Source organism: Procambarus clarkii, chromosome 8 (genome assembly GCF_040958095.1).
Source record: "Procambarus clarkii isolate CNS0578487 chromosome 8, FALCON_Pclarkii_2.0, whole genome shotgun sequence".
Classification (NCBI taxonomy): domain Eukaryota; kingdom Metazoa; phylum Arthropoda; class Malacostraca; order Decapoda; family Cambaridae; genus Procambarus; species Procambarus clarkii.
Window position 1 is genome coordinate 31,517,949 of NC_091157.1, and position 13,045 is coordinate 31,530,993.

At 39.1% G+C, this 13,045-nt stretch overlaps 1 long non-coding RNA gene across 1 annotated transcript in view; it reads left to right on the top strand.

Annotated features, from left to right (window-relative positions):
* LOC138362034 (uncharacterized) overlaps positions 1-8,492 on the top strand; it is a 13,059-nt gene extending 4,567 nt beyond the window's left edge. The window contains exons 2-3 of the long non-coding RNA XR_011227373.1: positions 3,855-3,971; positions 8,210-8,492. This is a non-coding gene — a long non-coding RNA (uncharacterized lncRNA). The remainder of the gene's footprint in view (positions 1-3,854; positions 3,972-8,209) is intronic.
* Positions 8,493-13,045: the final 4,553 nt, after the last annotated feature.

Genomic DNA, 13,045 nt, shown 5'->3' on the forward strand with positions numbered 1-13,045 from the left:
GGAATTTCACTGGTGTTCCCTGCCTTGGTTTTTAGAGAGTGTATGATGGACACAACATCTGCCGGGCTGATTGGTGAAAGGAGAAGAGAGTTTGGATAGCTGCCTGAGAGATATGTGTTAATATGTGTCTGGGTCTGTGGGATTTTACTGGCAAGATTAGCACCAACCGATGAAAAGAAACTATTAAATTCATTTGCCATTTCTAAATCAGTTGACGGTATATCCCCATCCTTGTAGAGTTTTATTTGGTTATGTGAGTGTTGTTTAGTTCCTAGGATACTAGAGATAGTTTTCCAAGTGTTTTTCATGTTGCCTTTTGCTTCATTGAATCTATTCACATAATATGCAAGTTTTGCCTTTCTTATGATACTGGTAAGCATTGATGAGAACCTTTTAGCTACTTCCTTTGAAACTAGGCCAATCCTAACTTTCTTTTCATATTCATGTTTCTTGTTGATTGAGTTGAGAATGCCACTTGTGAGCCATGGATTGTTTAATCTTTTGTCAGTTACTTGCTTTGTAAGAAGGGGACAATGAAGGTTGTAGAGTCTTAGAGTTTTGGAGAGGAAGAGGTTAGCTAATGAATTTATATCATGGGTATTATTGAATTCAGAATCCCAGTTAATATTGTGAAGTGCCTCTGTAAGATTGTCTAAAGCTGATTCACTGTGTAGCCTAAATGAAAGTTTCTTGCTTTTTGGTGGTGTTATGTCCATATTCGCTATGAGAAAGGTAGGATAGTGGTCAGTTGTTCTGTCGTAGATTATACCAGATACAAGGGGAGCTGTTATGTTTGTCCATATGTGGTCCAAGGTAGTGGCTGATGTTTGAGTGACTCGGGTAGGTTTGGTGATAGTGGGGATTAGCATACAGGAGTTCATGCTGTTAAGGAAATAGTCAACTTGAGAGCAATTTTGTTGACCCAGGTCAATATTAAAGTCTCCTCCCAGAATGATGTGGTTTTTGTTGAGATTGTTGTTTATAATAAGATTCCTTAGGTTGTCTGAGAAAGAAGCTATGTTAGTATTAGGAAATCTATAGATGGCTCCAATAGTCAAAGAGGATTTAAGGGATTTAATTGTAAACTGAGCAAAAGTATATTCACAGTAGTCATCTCTGTCACTAATAACACTGTTGCAGATAAATGTATCTCGGTAATATATAGCTGTGCCACCACCTTTTTTATTAGGCCTACAGTTATGAATGGCTTTATAACCAGCTAAGTTGTAGAGTTGGGTATAGTCTTTATTTAGCCAAGTTTCTGTTAAAATAATGAACGATAGCTTAGTACCTAGTGCTGTGAGTAGTGCATTTAAATCGTCAAAATGTTTACCAAGTGATCTAACATTTTGGTTATAAACTGATAGATAGGTGCTATTTTGGAGTTTGTTTTTAGCCTGGTGTGCTGTGAAATACTTGCAATAATGATGATCAATGTGCTGGTTGGTATAGATATGAGACAGAAGATTTTGATCAGGATCAATATCAGTGTGCATAGAGATGCAGAGGGATCACGATACAAGATACACGATAAAGCAAAACACAAGAATAAGAGCAGATACAATAAAATAGTAACAATTTAGAAGTAAAATAAAGATCCAATAGATAGCCAGGGAGGACACAGAAGTTACATAAAATAAAACACAAAAAATCAGTAGAGACTGACAATATAAATGTAAAATAAAAAATAATAAGAAAAATAATAATCATAAAAAAAAATGATCTTGAAGATAATTAGCTTAGTAATGGTTAATTAACAGGGTAATAAAAAGCCCTAGGTTTAGTGACAAGGGGATTAACTAAGAACAAATAATTAAGAGTATAAAACAGGCAAAGATGACAAACAAAAAATAAAGTAAAAATTAAAATAAAAATAAAAATAAACACCTTTGGAAAGGAAAGGCAGAGCTTAAGTACACTTTGGTTGTATGTGAGACTACAAATTATGTTCTGGTTAATCAGCTGATATCCCACAGTCATCCAGGAAAGAAGTGAGGTGTGCTTCAGTGGTTATGACATAAGTTTTTCCAGAGTCAGTCTTCCTAGCTATTATTTTACCATCGCGCACAAAACAATGTTTAATAGCAGTGGATCTATTGCGAATTCCACGTAGTTTAAATAAGAGATTTTGTCTGAATCTGGTAAGACATTCGTTCACATAAACCTTGGATTTCCTAGCGACTGCAGCAGTGATAAGGTCTGACTTGCGGGAGCAGCTATCCAACTTCACGCGTATCCTTCTGTTGTTTGCACCAGATGATTTGGTACCCACTCTATAAGCTGACTTAATGTCTCTTGCTTCGATTGAATAATTCAACTTAGTACGCAATTCCTGGATCACGATGGCAGTACAGTCTTCTCTGTCAGTTTCATGGGGAAAATCCTGTGATGAGATGATGACAGAATCAAGGAGCTTAAGTTGGTCTGATTCGTCTTGGGTTGCAGTGTGTTGCTGTTGTAGGGAGTTAAAGTGGTTCTCTAACTTTTGTAACATCTCTTCTTGCTTCTTAGAGGTTTCTGCTGGTTTAATGTTAGTAACCGAGATCTGAAGAGAGTTTAATTCATGTTCGAGGTGGCCGACTCTGGCAGACAGATCTTGGTTAGCCTTGTGCATTGCCAAAGCATCACTTTGAAGCTTCATTATCAGGTCCGACTGCTCTCGGATTATAGACTTTTGGTCATCATGTATTTGAGTCAATAATCTGAGCCATGGATTATCAGCGGGACGCTTAAAGTCAGTACATGGGGAGGCAGCTCGTTTAAGTTGCTCCATATGGTTACATAACTGTTGTAAGGCTCGAGTCAGTGACGACGCTTCAATCAGCTGGGAAAGTTTGTTATTGTTGACGCAGGGAGGGTCGGTACTCCCCCCGGTAGCCCCTAAGGGGGAGACAGCCGCATTATTCCTGTTGCTAGCTTGGCTGGTTGGGTTCATCCTGATAGGTGTGCTATCATTCTTTACGGCCTTGCCGAGCTTAGAATTGTTTAGCATGGTAGCAGCAGAGATGTATGCAGCAGACGGGGTAGACTTGTTGATATGGCAGCAGCAAACGTCAGGTTAGCTTCCTCCAGGGAGCAACACTAATGAGGTCGAGATGAGGTAGTAGGTTAGGTTTTGTCGAATATTTCGGTCACATTTAGGTCACTGGGTACTTAGCTGCCTTCTGGGGTTGTTACATCATGTTAGGGATGTTGTGGGCTCAAGGAGCAGCTGATAAAGTTGGAGGGGGAGCAGGGTCGTCAGGAGCGGATGAGCGTTCGAGTCCGGATCCAGACAGCTGCTATGGGTTGCTTCCTAGGGATGTGTGTGTGTGTTTGTATTCATGTTGAATTTTACAAAGTAGGAAGATATGTTTGTAAAAAAAAAAATCAAATATTTTTGAAAGTATAAGTAGATTTGATATTTTTCTTTAATTGTTTGTCTGCTGTCTTGCCTCCTTTATAAAATGGCATCATTCTTGTTTTTTTAAGGATATCAGGAAAAGTAAGGCACTCCAGAGATTTGTTGACTCCTTCCTAGTGTTGCCTAGCCCAGCCCAGCCTAGACAAGGCAGGCTGGGCATCCTAGCCTCACGCAGCTTAGCCCCCACCTACATGTAGCATCCCAGTCCATCCTAAGTGATCATTACCTTACTGGCTGTGTTTTCTCTTCAGCCCTGAATGTAATGTGGTGGAACATAAGCAGATACATATCAGGTCTTAGAGAATCTGTACTTCATACATTTCTTAATAATGTCTCACAAATATTTAAATAATTAAACAAAAATTGTATAATAACTTCATATTATTCTTGCAATTTATTTTTGCATTTTTTATACAAAATTTACATTTTAAAAGATTACCTCTATTTTTAGATTGATGACTTGAAGACTACAGTGCCATCCACAGCAAATCATGGTCTTAAAATATCTCCTAGCAATGACGAGACCAATTTTCACAGAGATCAAATTTTTGTTAAGCAGTAGTCACAGGTAAATATATATTATATATATAATATTATATATATAAAATTAACTACTTCATTGCTCAAAGCACCTTTAGACATTCTGAGAGTTGTGCTATTTTATTAATTAATTAATTAGGCTATATTTTAATGTTTTCTAATGTTTTCATTACTTTTTTTGTTTTGAAATATAAATTGTTGAGTTTTGAAACATTTTGACATTAACTATACCTGAATATTTATAAACAAAAAAATACCAGAACTGTGTCCTTGACAATTGCACTAAGAAGTCTTTGCCAAAATCAGGTGCTCAGTGCAGTAGTTAAAAACTTAAAAGTTGTACCACCTCTGGTGCAAGATTAGGGACCCATAGCCTCAGAGAAGAAAATAGAGAGTACTCAGAGAAGGCCTTGAATAATAGGCAGGCTGTTTGTGTGTGTTTCGATGGTAAGCTTGCTGACACCAATTGTAGTTACCTAAGTGTAGTTACAGGATTAGAGCTACGCTCGTGGTGTCCCGTCTACCCAGCACTCTTTGTCACATAATGCTTTGAAACTACTGACGGTCTTGGCCGCCACCACCTTCTCACTTAACTTGTTCCAACCGTGTACCACTCTGTATGCGAGAGGAAATTTTTTTATATTTCTTTGGCATCTTTGTTTAGTTAGTTTAAATCTATGACCTTTTGTTCTTGAAGTTCCAGGTCTCGGGAAATCTTCCCTATCGATTTTATCAATTCCTGTTACTATTTTGTACATAGTGATTTTATCACCTCTTTTTGTTGTCTTCTAGTTTTGGCATATATAATGCCTCTGACCTCTCCACATAGCTCTTGCCCTTTAGTTCTGGGAGCCACTTAGTAGCATGTCTTTGCACCTTTTCCAGTTTGTTGATGTGCTTCTTAAGATATGGGCACCACACAACCGCTGCATATTCTAGCCTTGGCCGAACAAAACTCGTGAACAATTTCTTTAGTATTTCGCCATCCATGTATTTAAACGAAATTCTGAAGTTAGAAAGCGTGGCATAGGCTCCTCACACAACGTTCTTTATGTGGGCCTCAAGTGATAGTTTTCTATCTAGAATCAACCCTAGACCTCTTTCTTTTATCAGAATTATATAAAGATTTCTCACATAATTTGTAGGTTGTGTGGGATCTATGTTCTATTCCATATTCCATAACATGGCATTTATTCACATTAAATTTAATTTGCCAAGTGGTGCTCCATATACTTATTTTGTCCAGGTCTTCTTGAAGGGCATGACAATCATCTAAATTTCTTATCCATCCCATTATCTTAGCATCATCAGCAAACATGTTTATATAATTCTGTATTCCAACTGGTAGATCATTTATGTTGACAATGAACATTTCTGGTGCATGTACTGTGGTACTCCACTTGTGACACTTCTCCAGTCCGATTGCCTCTGATTACTGCCCTCATTTTTCTATCAGTCAGAAAATTTTTCATCCATGTTAGAAGCTTACCTGTCACCCATCCAAAATTTTCTAGTTTCCAGAACAACCTCTTATGTGGAACTCTGTCGAAAGCCTTTTTTATGTCTAGATAGATGCAGTCGACCCAACTACCTTTTTCCTTTAAAATCTCTGTGGCTCAATCATAGAAACTGAGTAAATTCGATACACAGGATCTTCCAGATCGAAAACAATACTGTCTGTGTGATATTATATAATTTCTCTCCAGGTGTTCTACCCATTTAGTTTTTATTATTTTTTTTTCAATCTTTTCACTGTTACACTTGTCAATGATTCAGGTCTATACCTGAGAGGGGTGGGTTCTTCCCTGTTGCCACTTTTGTAGATTGGAACTATGTTAGCCTTTTTCCACATGTTTGCTATGACTCCTGTACACAGGGATGCCTGAAAGATCAGGTGAAGTGGAAGGCTGAGCTCAGATACACATTCTCTCAGAACCCATGGTGAAACTCCATCTGGACCAACTGCTTTGTTCTTACTTAGCTACTTTAGCATATTTTCCACTTCATCTCTAGACACCTCTATACGCTCTATGAGGTTCTCAGAAATTCTTATTGTGTCTGGTTCTCTTAAGATTTCATTTTGTATAAACACACTTTGGAACTTTTGGTTTAATGTTTCACACATTGCATTATCATTTTCTGTGAATCTGTTTCCTATTTTCAACCTCTGGATATTATCCTTTACCTGCAATTTGTTGTTTATGAATTTGTAGAATAGGCCCAGTTCTGTTTTACATTTATCCATTATCCCTTTTTAAAAATTTCTTTCTGCCTCTCCCCTTACTGCTGTATAGTTGTTTCTCGCATCTTTGTATCGCTGGTATGATTGGGGGTTTGGCTTCTTTCTATATTGATACCTGCTTGATGGGGTTCTGCTCTTCTACTCCCCAAGCCCGGCCCGAGGCCAGGCTCGACTTGTGAGAGTTTGGTCCACCAGGCTGTTGCTTGGAGCGGCCCGCAGGGCCACATACCCACCACAGCCCGGCTGATCCGGAACTTCTCTTAGAAAACAGTCCAGTTTTCTCCTGAAGATGTCCACGGTTGTTCCGGCAATATTTCTTATAGACGCTGGGAGGACGTTGAACAACCGCGGACCTCTGATGTTTATACAGTGCTCTCTGATTGTGCCTGTGGCACCTCTGCTCTTCACTGGTTCAATCTTGCATTTTTTTCCATATTGTTCACTCCAGTACGTTGTTATTTTACTGTGTAGATTTGGGACCTGGGCCTCCAGTATCTTCCATGTGTATATTATTTGGTATCTCTCTCGTCTCCTTTCTAGAGAGTACATTTGGAGAGCTTTGAGACGATCCCAATAATTTAGGTGTTTTATCTCGTCTATGCGTGCCGTATATGTTCTCTGTATTCCCTCTATTTCAGCAATCTCTCCTGCTCTGAAGGGGGAAGTGAATACTGAGCAGTACTCGAGACGGGACAACATAAGTGACTTGAAGAGTACAACCATTGTGATGGGATCCCTGGATTTGAAAGTTCTCATAATCCATCCGATCATTTTTCTGGCTGACGCAATATTTGCTTGGTTATGCTCCCTAAACATTAGATCGTCGGACATCATTATTCCCAAATCCTTGACATGCTGTTTTTCTACTATGGGAAGATTCGATTGTGTTTTGTACCCTGTATTATGTTTCAGATCCTCATTTTTGCCATACCTGAAATTTATCACTGTTAAACATCATGTTATTTTCTGCTGCCCAATCGAAAACTTTGTTGACATCTGCTTGTAGTTTTTCAATGTCTTTCATTCCATTTTTGTCTCTTTTGGTCTGTGGCCCTCTCTCAATTTCTGTTGAACCAATCCTGTTTTCTGGCCCTGCATCTCTGTTTTGGTATGAATGTTTGTGTGCCTTCATTGTATATTTTGCAAAATTTGGCATACATTTAATTTACTTCCCTGTCTAGCAACAAGTCTGCCTAATTACTTATTAAAAAAATTTTGAAGTTCCCCATAGTGACCTCTCTCTCTCTCTTGAAATCAAGTTTATCAACTGTTTCAATGTCCCCATTTTCTGTGTGTGTGTGTGTGTTTGGAGGCTAAGCTTGCTGATACCATGTGTGTGTGTGTTTGGAGGCTAAGCTTGCTGATACCATGTGTGTGTGTGTGTTTGGAGGCTAAGCTTGCTGATACGGTGTGTGTGTGTGTGTGTGTTTTGAGGCTAAGCTTGCTGATACGGTGTGTGTGTGTGTGTGTGTTTGGAGGCTAAGCTTGCTGATACCATTTGTGTGTGTGTGTTTAGAGGCTAAGCTTGCTGATACCATTTGTGTGTGTGTGTGTGTGTTTAGAGGCTAAGCTTGCTGATACCATGTGTGTATTTGGAGGCTAAGCTTGCTGATACCATGTGTGTATTTGGAAGCTAAGCTTGCTGATACCATGTGTGTGTGTGTTTGGAGGCTAAGTTTGCTAACACCGTGTGTGTACTCACCTATTTTTACTCACCTGTTTAAATAATAATAGGGGTGTGTACCACCTCTGGTGCAATTGTAGGGACCCACAGCCTTGAAGAAAATAAAGAGTATTCAGAGAAGACCTTGTGGATTCTCACTGAACACTAATCTTTTCTTCTCCTATCACCCCTCTTATTTTGTTTTATGCTGTATTCTATTATATATCATATAAATACATAGCCAAATGGCAATATTTATTATGTCTATACAAAAAGAAGACATCCACTTTATTTTTTTTCTCTTCTTTGTTTCTATGTGGATTTTGTTGTGACTAATGATTCTCCTCCTTCCCATCAACAGGTCTTCCTCACTGGGCTTGCTCGGCTTTTGTGTTACTGTGAGGGTGCCATCATCGTTTACCCTTCAAGACTGACTCATGCTGGCATTGCATTTGTTGACTTCCCTTCACAGTAAACAGTCCTTCTCCATATGGTGATTGTCCAGGGCAAGCAGGGTGTGACTGCCATCTTGGAGAAGCAGGGTCTTTTAATATGAAGAATCTTCCGTCTTCTCTACTTATGCCAGCTTGTGACAGCCTTGCATTCTTGTTACTTCATGGCCCTTGGGCCTTTTTTATTTATTTTACATAATAATTTTTTTTATTAATACCCGTGTTTCACAAGAGATCCTTAACATTTTAAGCACCAATTGTATTGACTAATGTACGTCTTGTAACCTTTAAGACATAGACAAGACATAGATAAATGAGTGAATAATACTGAGTGACTAGGTTAGGGCGAGGAACATAGTACAGTGTCTGACTTTGGAAGAATGCCTACTGTTTTAGAAACCTTATTGCCATGATCATAATCGTATGGGTTAAAAAGCATTTGTTGTCACTCCTACACTGTGGCTTGTTGAGCTTAAAACCTTTGCTCCTTGTTCGTGTTACATCTGACCTTTTGAAGAAATTGTATGAATCAATATCCTCCAAATTGTTCAGTATTTTAAAGGTTTTGCTCTATTACTCTCTCATTTGCATATATCTAAGCATATAGATTAGATATAGATTTAGATTAGATTTTTTAGTCAGGTAAAGGTACATACATTGCAGATGAGTTACAAAGGGAAAGACAATGACTAGAATTCACTAGCTCTATTGGAAGAGAAACGTCTGCAAGACAAGTGTGGGCAAAAATTCAGGTAGCAGCGGCTCACAACGACCCCCAACGGCTTCATTTTGTACCTTCTCCAACTTGCTCATCCTACCTTTACCAAAACAAGAAATGACAGGTGCAGCATAATCAATAAGAAATCTTACAGTACTCAAGTACATCATTCGTAGCACTTGGACTCCCACTCCTTTCCACAGCATGCCAATACCTTCAGAGGTTGTAATCTCTTCCGACATTGACTCAGCAGTCTGTTCATCTCAGTTTCCAAACTCTCATGGGTATATCCAACATATATGCCTAAATATTTATATATATTAACACTCTATATTTTTACCGTTTATTTCCAATATAATGGGCCTCCGACTTCTACATTCAAACTTTAGTTTTGTCTTCATTAACCACTAGTCCCATGTGGTGACACTGGTTTCCGAAATTGTCCAACACTGTTTGAACCTTTGAAATATCTTTGCCCTGAAACAAAATATCATCGGCATATATGATTGGAGTTATCCAATTTGAGTATTTCTCAGATGCTATCTTATTCATTAGTACATTAAACAGGGTGAGACTCAACACTCCTCCCTGAGGTGTGCAGAGTTCTTGACCTTGATACCTTGAACCTTGAACCATACAACCTTGATACCACACCTGAGCCTTCCTTTCCTGAAGATAATCCCCTATCCAGCGCAATAATCTCCCTTCAACACCAAGACCAGCTAATTCATATAAAATAACCTCTTTGTTGGCTTTATCAAAAGCTCCTTATAAATCAATAAAAATTCTATAATAATCATTACCATTAGCTAGACATTTAATAATACAGTCAGAGGTACTTTTTCCTCTGAGGAACCCGAAAAATTATTAGACAGCTGATCACCTATTATATACAAAAGTTTATTTAAAATAATCCTCTCCATCATTTTACAAAAACACGAGGTTAAAGACACAGGTCTGTACTCTCCATTGGCTTAAGGGATAAGGATGATCATAGTTCTTTTTCATTTACTGGGAATTCTGCCCTCTTTATAACTAATATTAAAGAGGTCTAACAGCGGGCTTTTCGTCATAATGGCAAGTTCATTAAGTATTTCATAAGTTACTCCATCCTCCCCAGGGGCGGTAGATTTCCCAACTTTAATCGCCGTTATTAGTTCTTCTCTGGTAATACCTGTGCAAGTGACATCACCACTGTTACCTGCTGTAAGTATAAAATCCTTTCTTAGATCTTTCCAAGAATCAAACGACTCTCTCGTTACAGCGGGTAATTAAATGAACTAAGTTTGGCAGCTTCCGCCCATTTATTTACGAGACCTTTTGCAATTCCTTACGGGTCAGGATGTGCAACAATATTATGCTTTTTACCCCTTATTTCATTTATGTCTTGGCAGATTTCCTTCAAGTTTGTTACTCCTAACTTTCTCTGCAAACTCCTGCCAATACTTGCTCCAAATTTCCTTTCTCTTCTCCGCACACTTTTATGGGGGGAGGCTTTTCTATACCAGATGTTTTCCGGTTCAATGTTGCATTAAATACATCTACCTCCTTAATTAAATCTTAATAAAATGCTTCTGCCGAAACTGGCTTATAAGTATCATACCAAGACTTAATATGACCAACAAGACCCCTTAATTCTCCCTTATTAAACTTAACTATTAAACTAAACACAGTAAGACAATTCTCCTCTATGCCCTCAGCATTTATCAAACAAGCATAATCTAATCTCCCTCCCCTCAGATGAGTAGGAGAGGGCTCGCCCAGCAGTTGAACATCTTCATGTTCAACATGTTCATCTTCATGTTCAGAATGTTACCATCCCTATCCCCAGTTTCCTGGAGTGCTACTATGTTAATATTCTCTCTAAGAGTATAATAGTGTACATCCACCGCTCTAGTTTTTAATCCATTAACGTTCCAAGATAATATTATCAATCTACTTTCATCCATGAACTCCGTAATATTTTTTCTTTCTCCTCACTTGCACAACTACTACTAACATCGAAGGTAATAGTATTCATTTCTATTTTCTTTGTTATTTCTGTATACCTTTTTACTTTAACGAAGGTACCCCCCAGGTGTAGGGAGGAATGATCTTTTCCAGGTATATTTTGAAAATCAGCATCGTTTTGACACGTACGGCCGGTCGGCCGAGCGGACAGCACGCTGGACTTGTGATCCTGTGGTCCTGGGTTCGATCCCAGGCGCCGGCGAGAAACAATGGGCAGAGTTTCTTTCACCCTATGCCCCTGTTACCTAGCAGTAAAATAGGTACCTGGGTGTTAGTCAGCTGTCACGGGCTGCTTCCTGGGGGTGGAGGCCTGGTCGAGGACCGGGCCGCGGGGACACTAAAAGCCCCGAAATCATCTCAAGATAACCTCAAGAAGATATACCGCTTCGGTGGGTAGGCGGTTCCATGAGTTAATAACTCTGTGGGTGAAAAAGTATCTCCTGTAACTGGTAACTGGCTATTCAGACGAAGGACTTCGGGTAGATGTAGTTTACATGGACCTGAACAACGGTCGTAGTCTGCTGTCTGCTCTGTGTCGAGGCTGTAGCGTCTTGGGTCGATTAGAACTGTACACGCCGAGTGCTACATTCTTGACTGGAGATTGTACTGTGTGCTATTCGATTGATTGATGAAGATTAAGCCACCCAAGAGGTGACACGGGCATGAATACCCCGTAAGTGGTGGCCCTTTTGAGCCATTACCAGTATCAAAAGATGATACTGGAGATCTGTGGAGGCGCAACTGCACCCTGCGTGACGGGAGATGGCTCCCGGACCAATTGGTGTGTGCTATTCTGATTTATTTATAAAGATTAAGCCACCCAAGAGGTGGCACGGGCATGAATAGCCCGTAATGTGCTATTCTCAAGTCGCTTGCTTATGTACGGTGACGACACCTCACAGTAAGATATAGAAGGGTGGAAAACCGTTACCTGTAAATAGGGATAGGATTAATGCTTGTGTAATTAGTTATGCCATTATGATGATGAGATAATGGAGTATAAGGATTACTCGATCACTACATCACCTTCAACTATTACTAGGGGAAACTATTCCATGGTCCAGCGATTTTCTGAAAAGGAGTTTCACTGGCAAGCATAGTGAATTAAGAGCATAAGAATAAAGGTAACTGCAGAAGGCCTATTGGCCCATACGAGGCAGCTCCTATCTATAACCACCCAAACCCACTCATATACATGTCCAACCCACGCTTGAAACAATCGAGGGACCCCACCTCCACCACGTTACGCGGTAATTGGTTCCACAAATCAACAACCCTGTTGCCAAACCAGTATTTACCCAAGTCTTTCCTAAATCTAAACTTATCCAATTTATACCCATTGTTTTGTGTTCTGTCATGTGTTGATACTTTTAATACCCTACTAATATCCCCTTTGTTATATCCATTCATCCACTTGTAAACCTCTATCATATCACCCCTAACTCTTCGCTTTTCCAGTGAATGCAATTTAAGCTTTGTTAATCTTTCTTCATATAAAAGATTTCTATTTTGGGGAATTAACTTAGTCACCCTACTCTAGACACGTTCAAGTGAATTTATATTCATTCTATAATATGGCGACCAAAACTGAACTGCATAATGTAAATGGGGCCTTACCAGAGCAAGATATAGCTGAAGAACCACACCAGGTGTCTTGTTACTAACACTTCGATTAATAAATCCCAGTGTCCTATTTGCCTTATTACGAGCATTCATGCATTGATCCTTTTGTTTTAAATTCTTACTAATCATAACTCCCAGATCCCTTTCACAATCCGACTTCGCAATCTCAACACCATCTAGCTCGTATCTTGTAACTATCATCATTACCTAGTCTCAAAACTTTACATTTATCAGCATTAAACTGCATCTGTCAATCTTTTGACCATTTCAAAACCCTATTTAGATCAACTTGAAGTGATAGTGAGTCTTCTTCCGTGTTAATTTCCCTACCTATTTTTGTATCATCTGCAAATTTGCAAATGTTGCTACTCAACATAAGAACACAAGAACACAA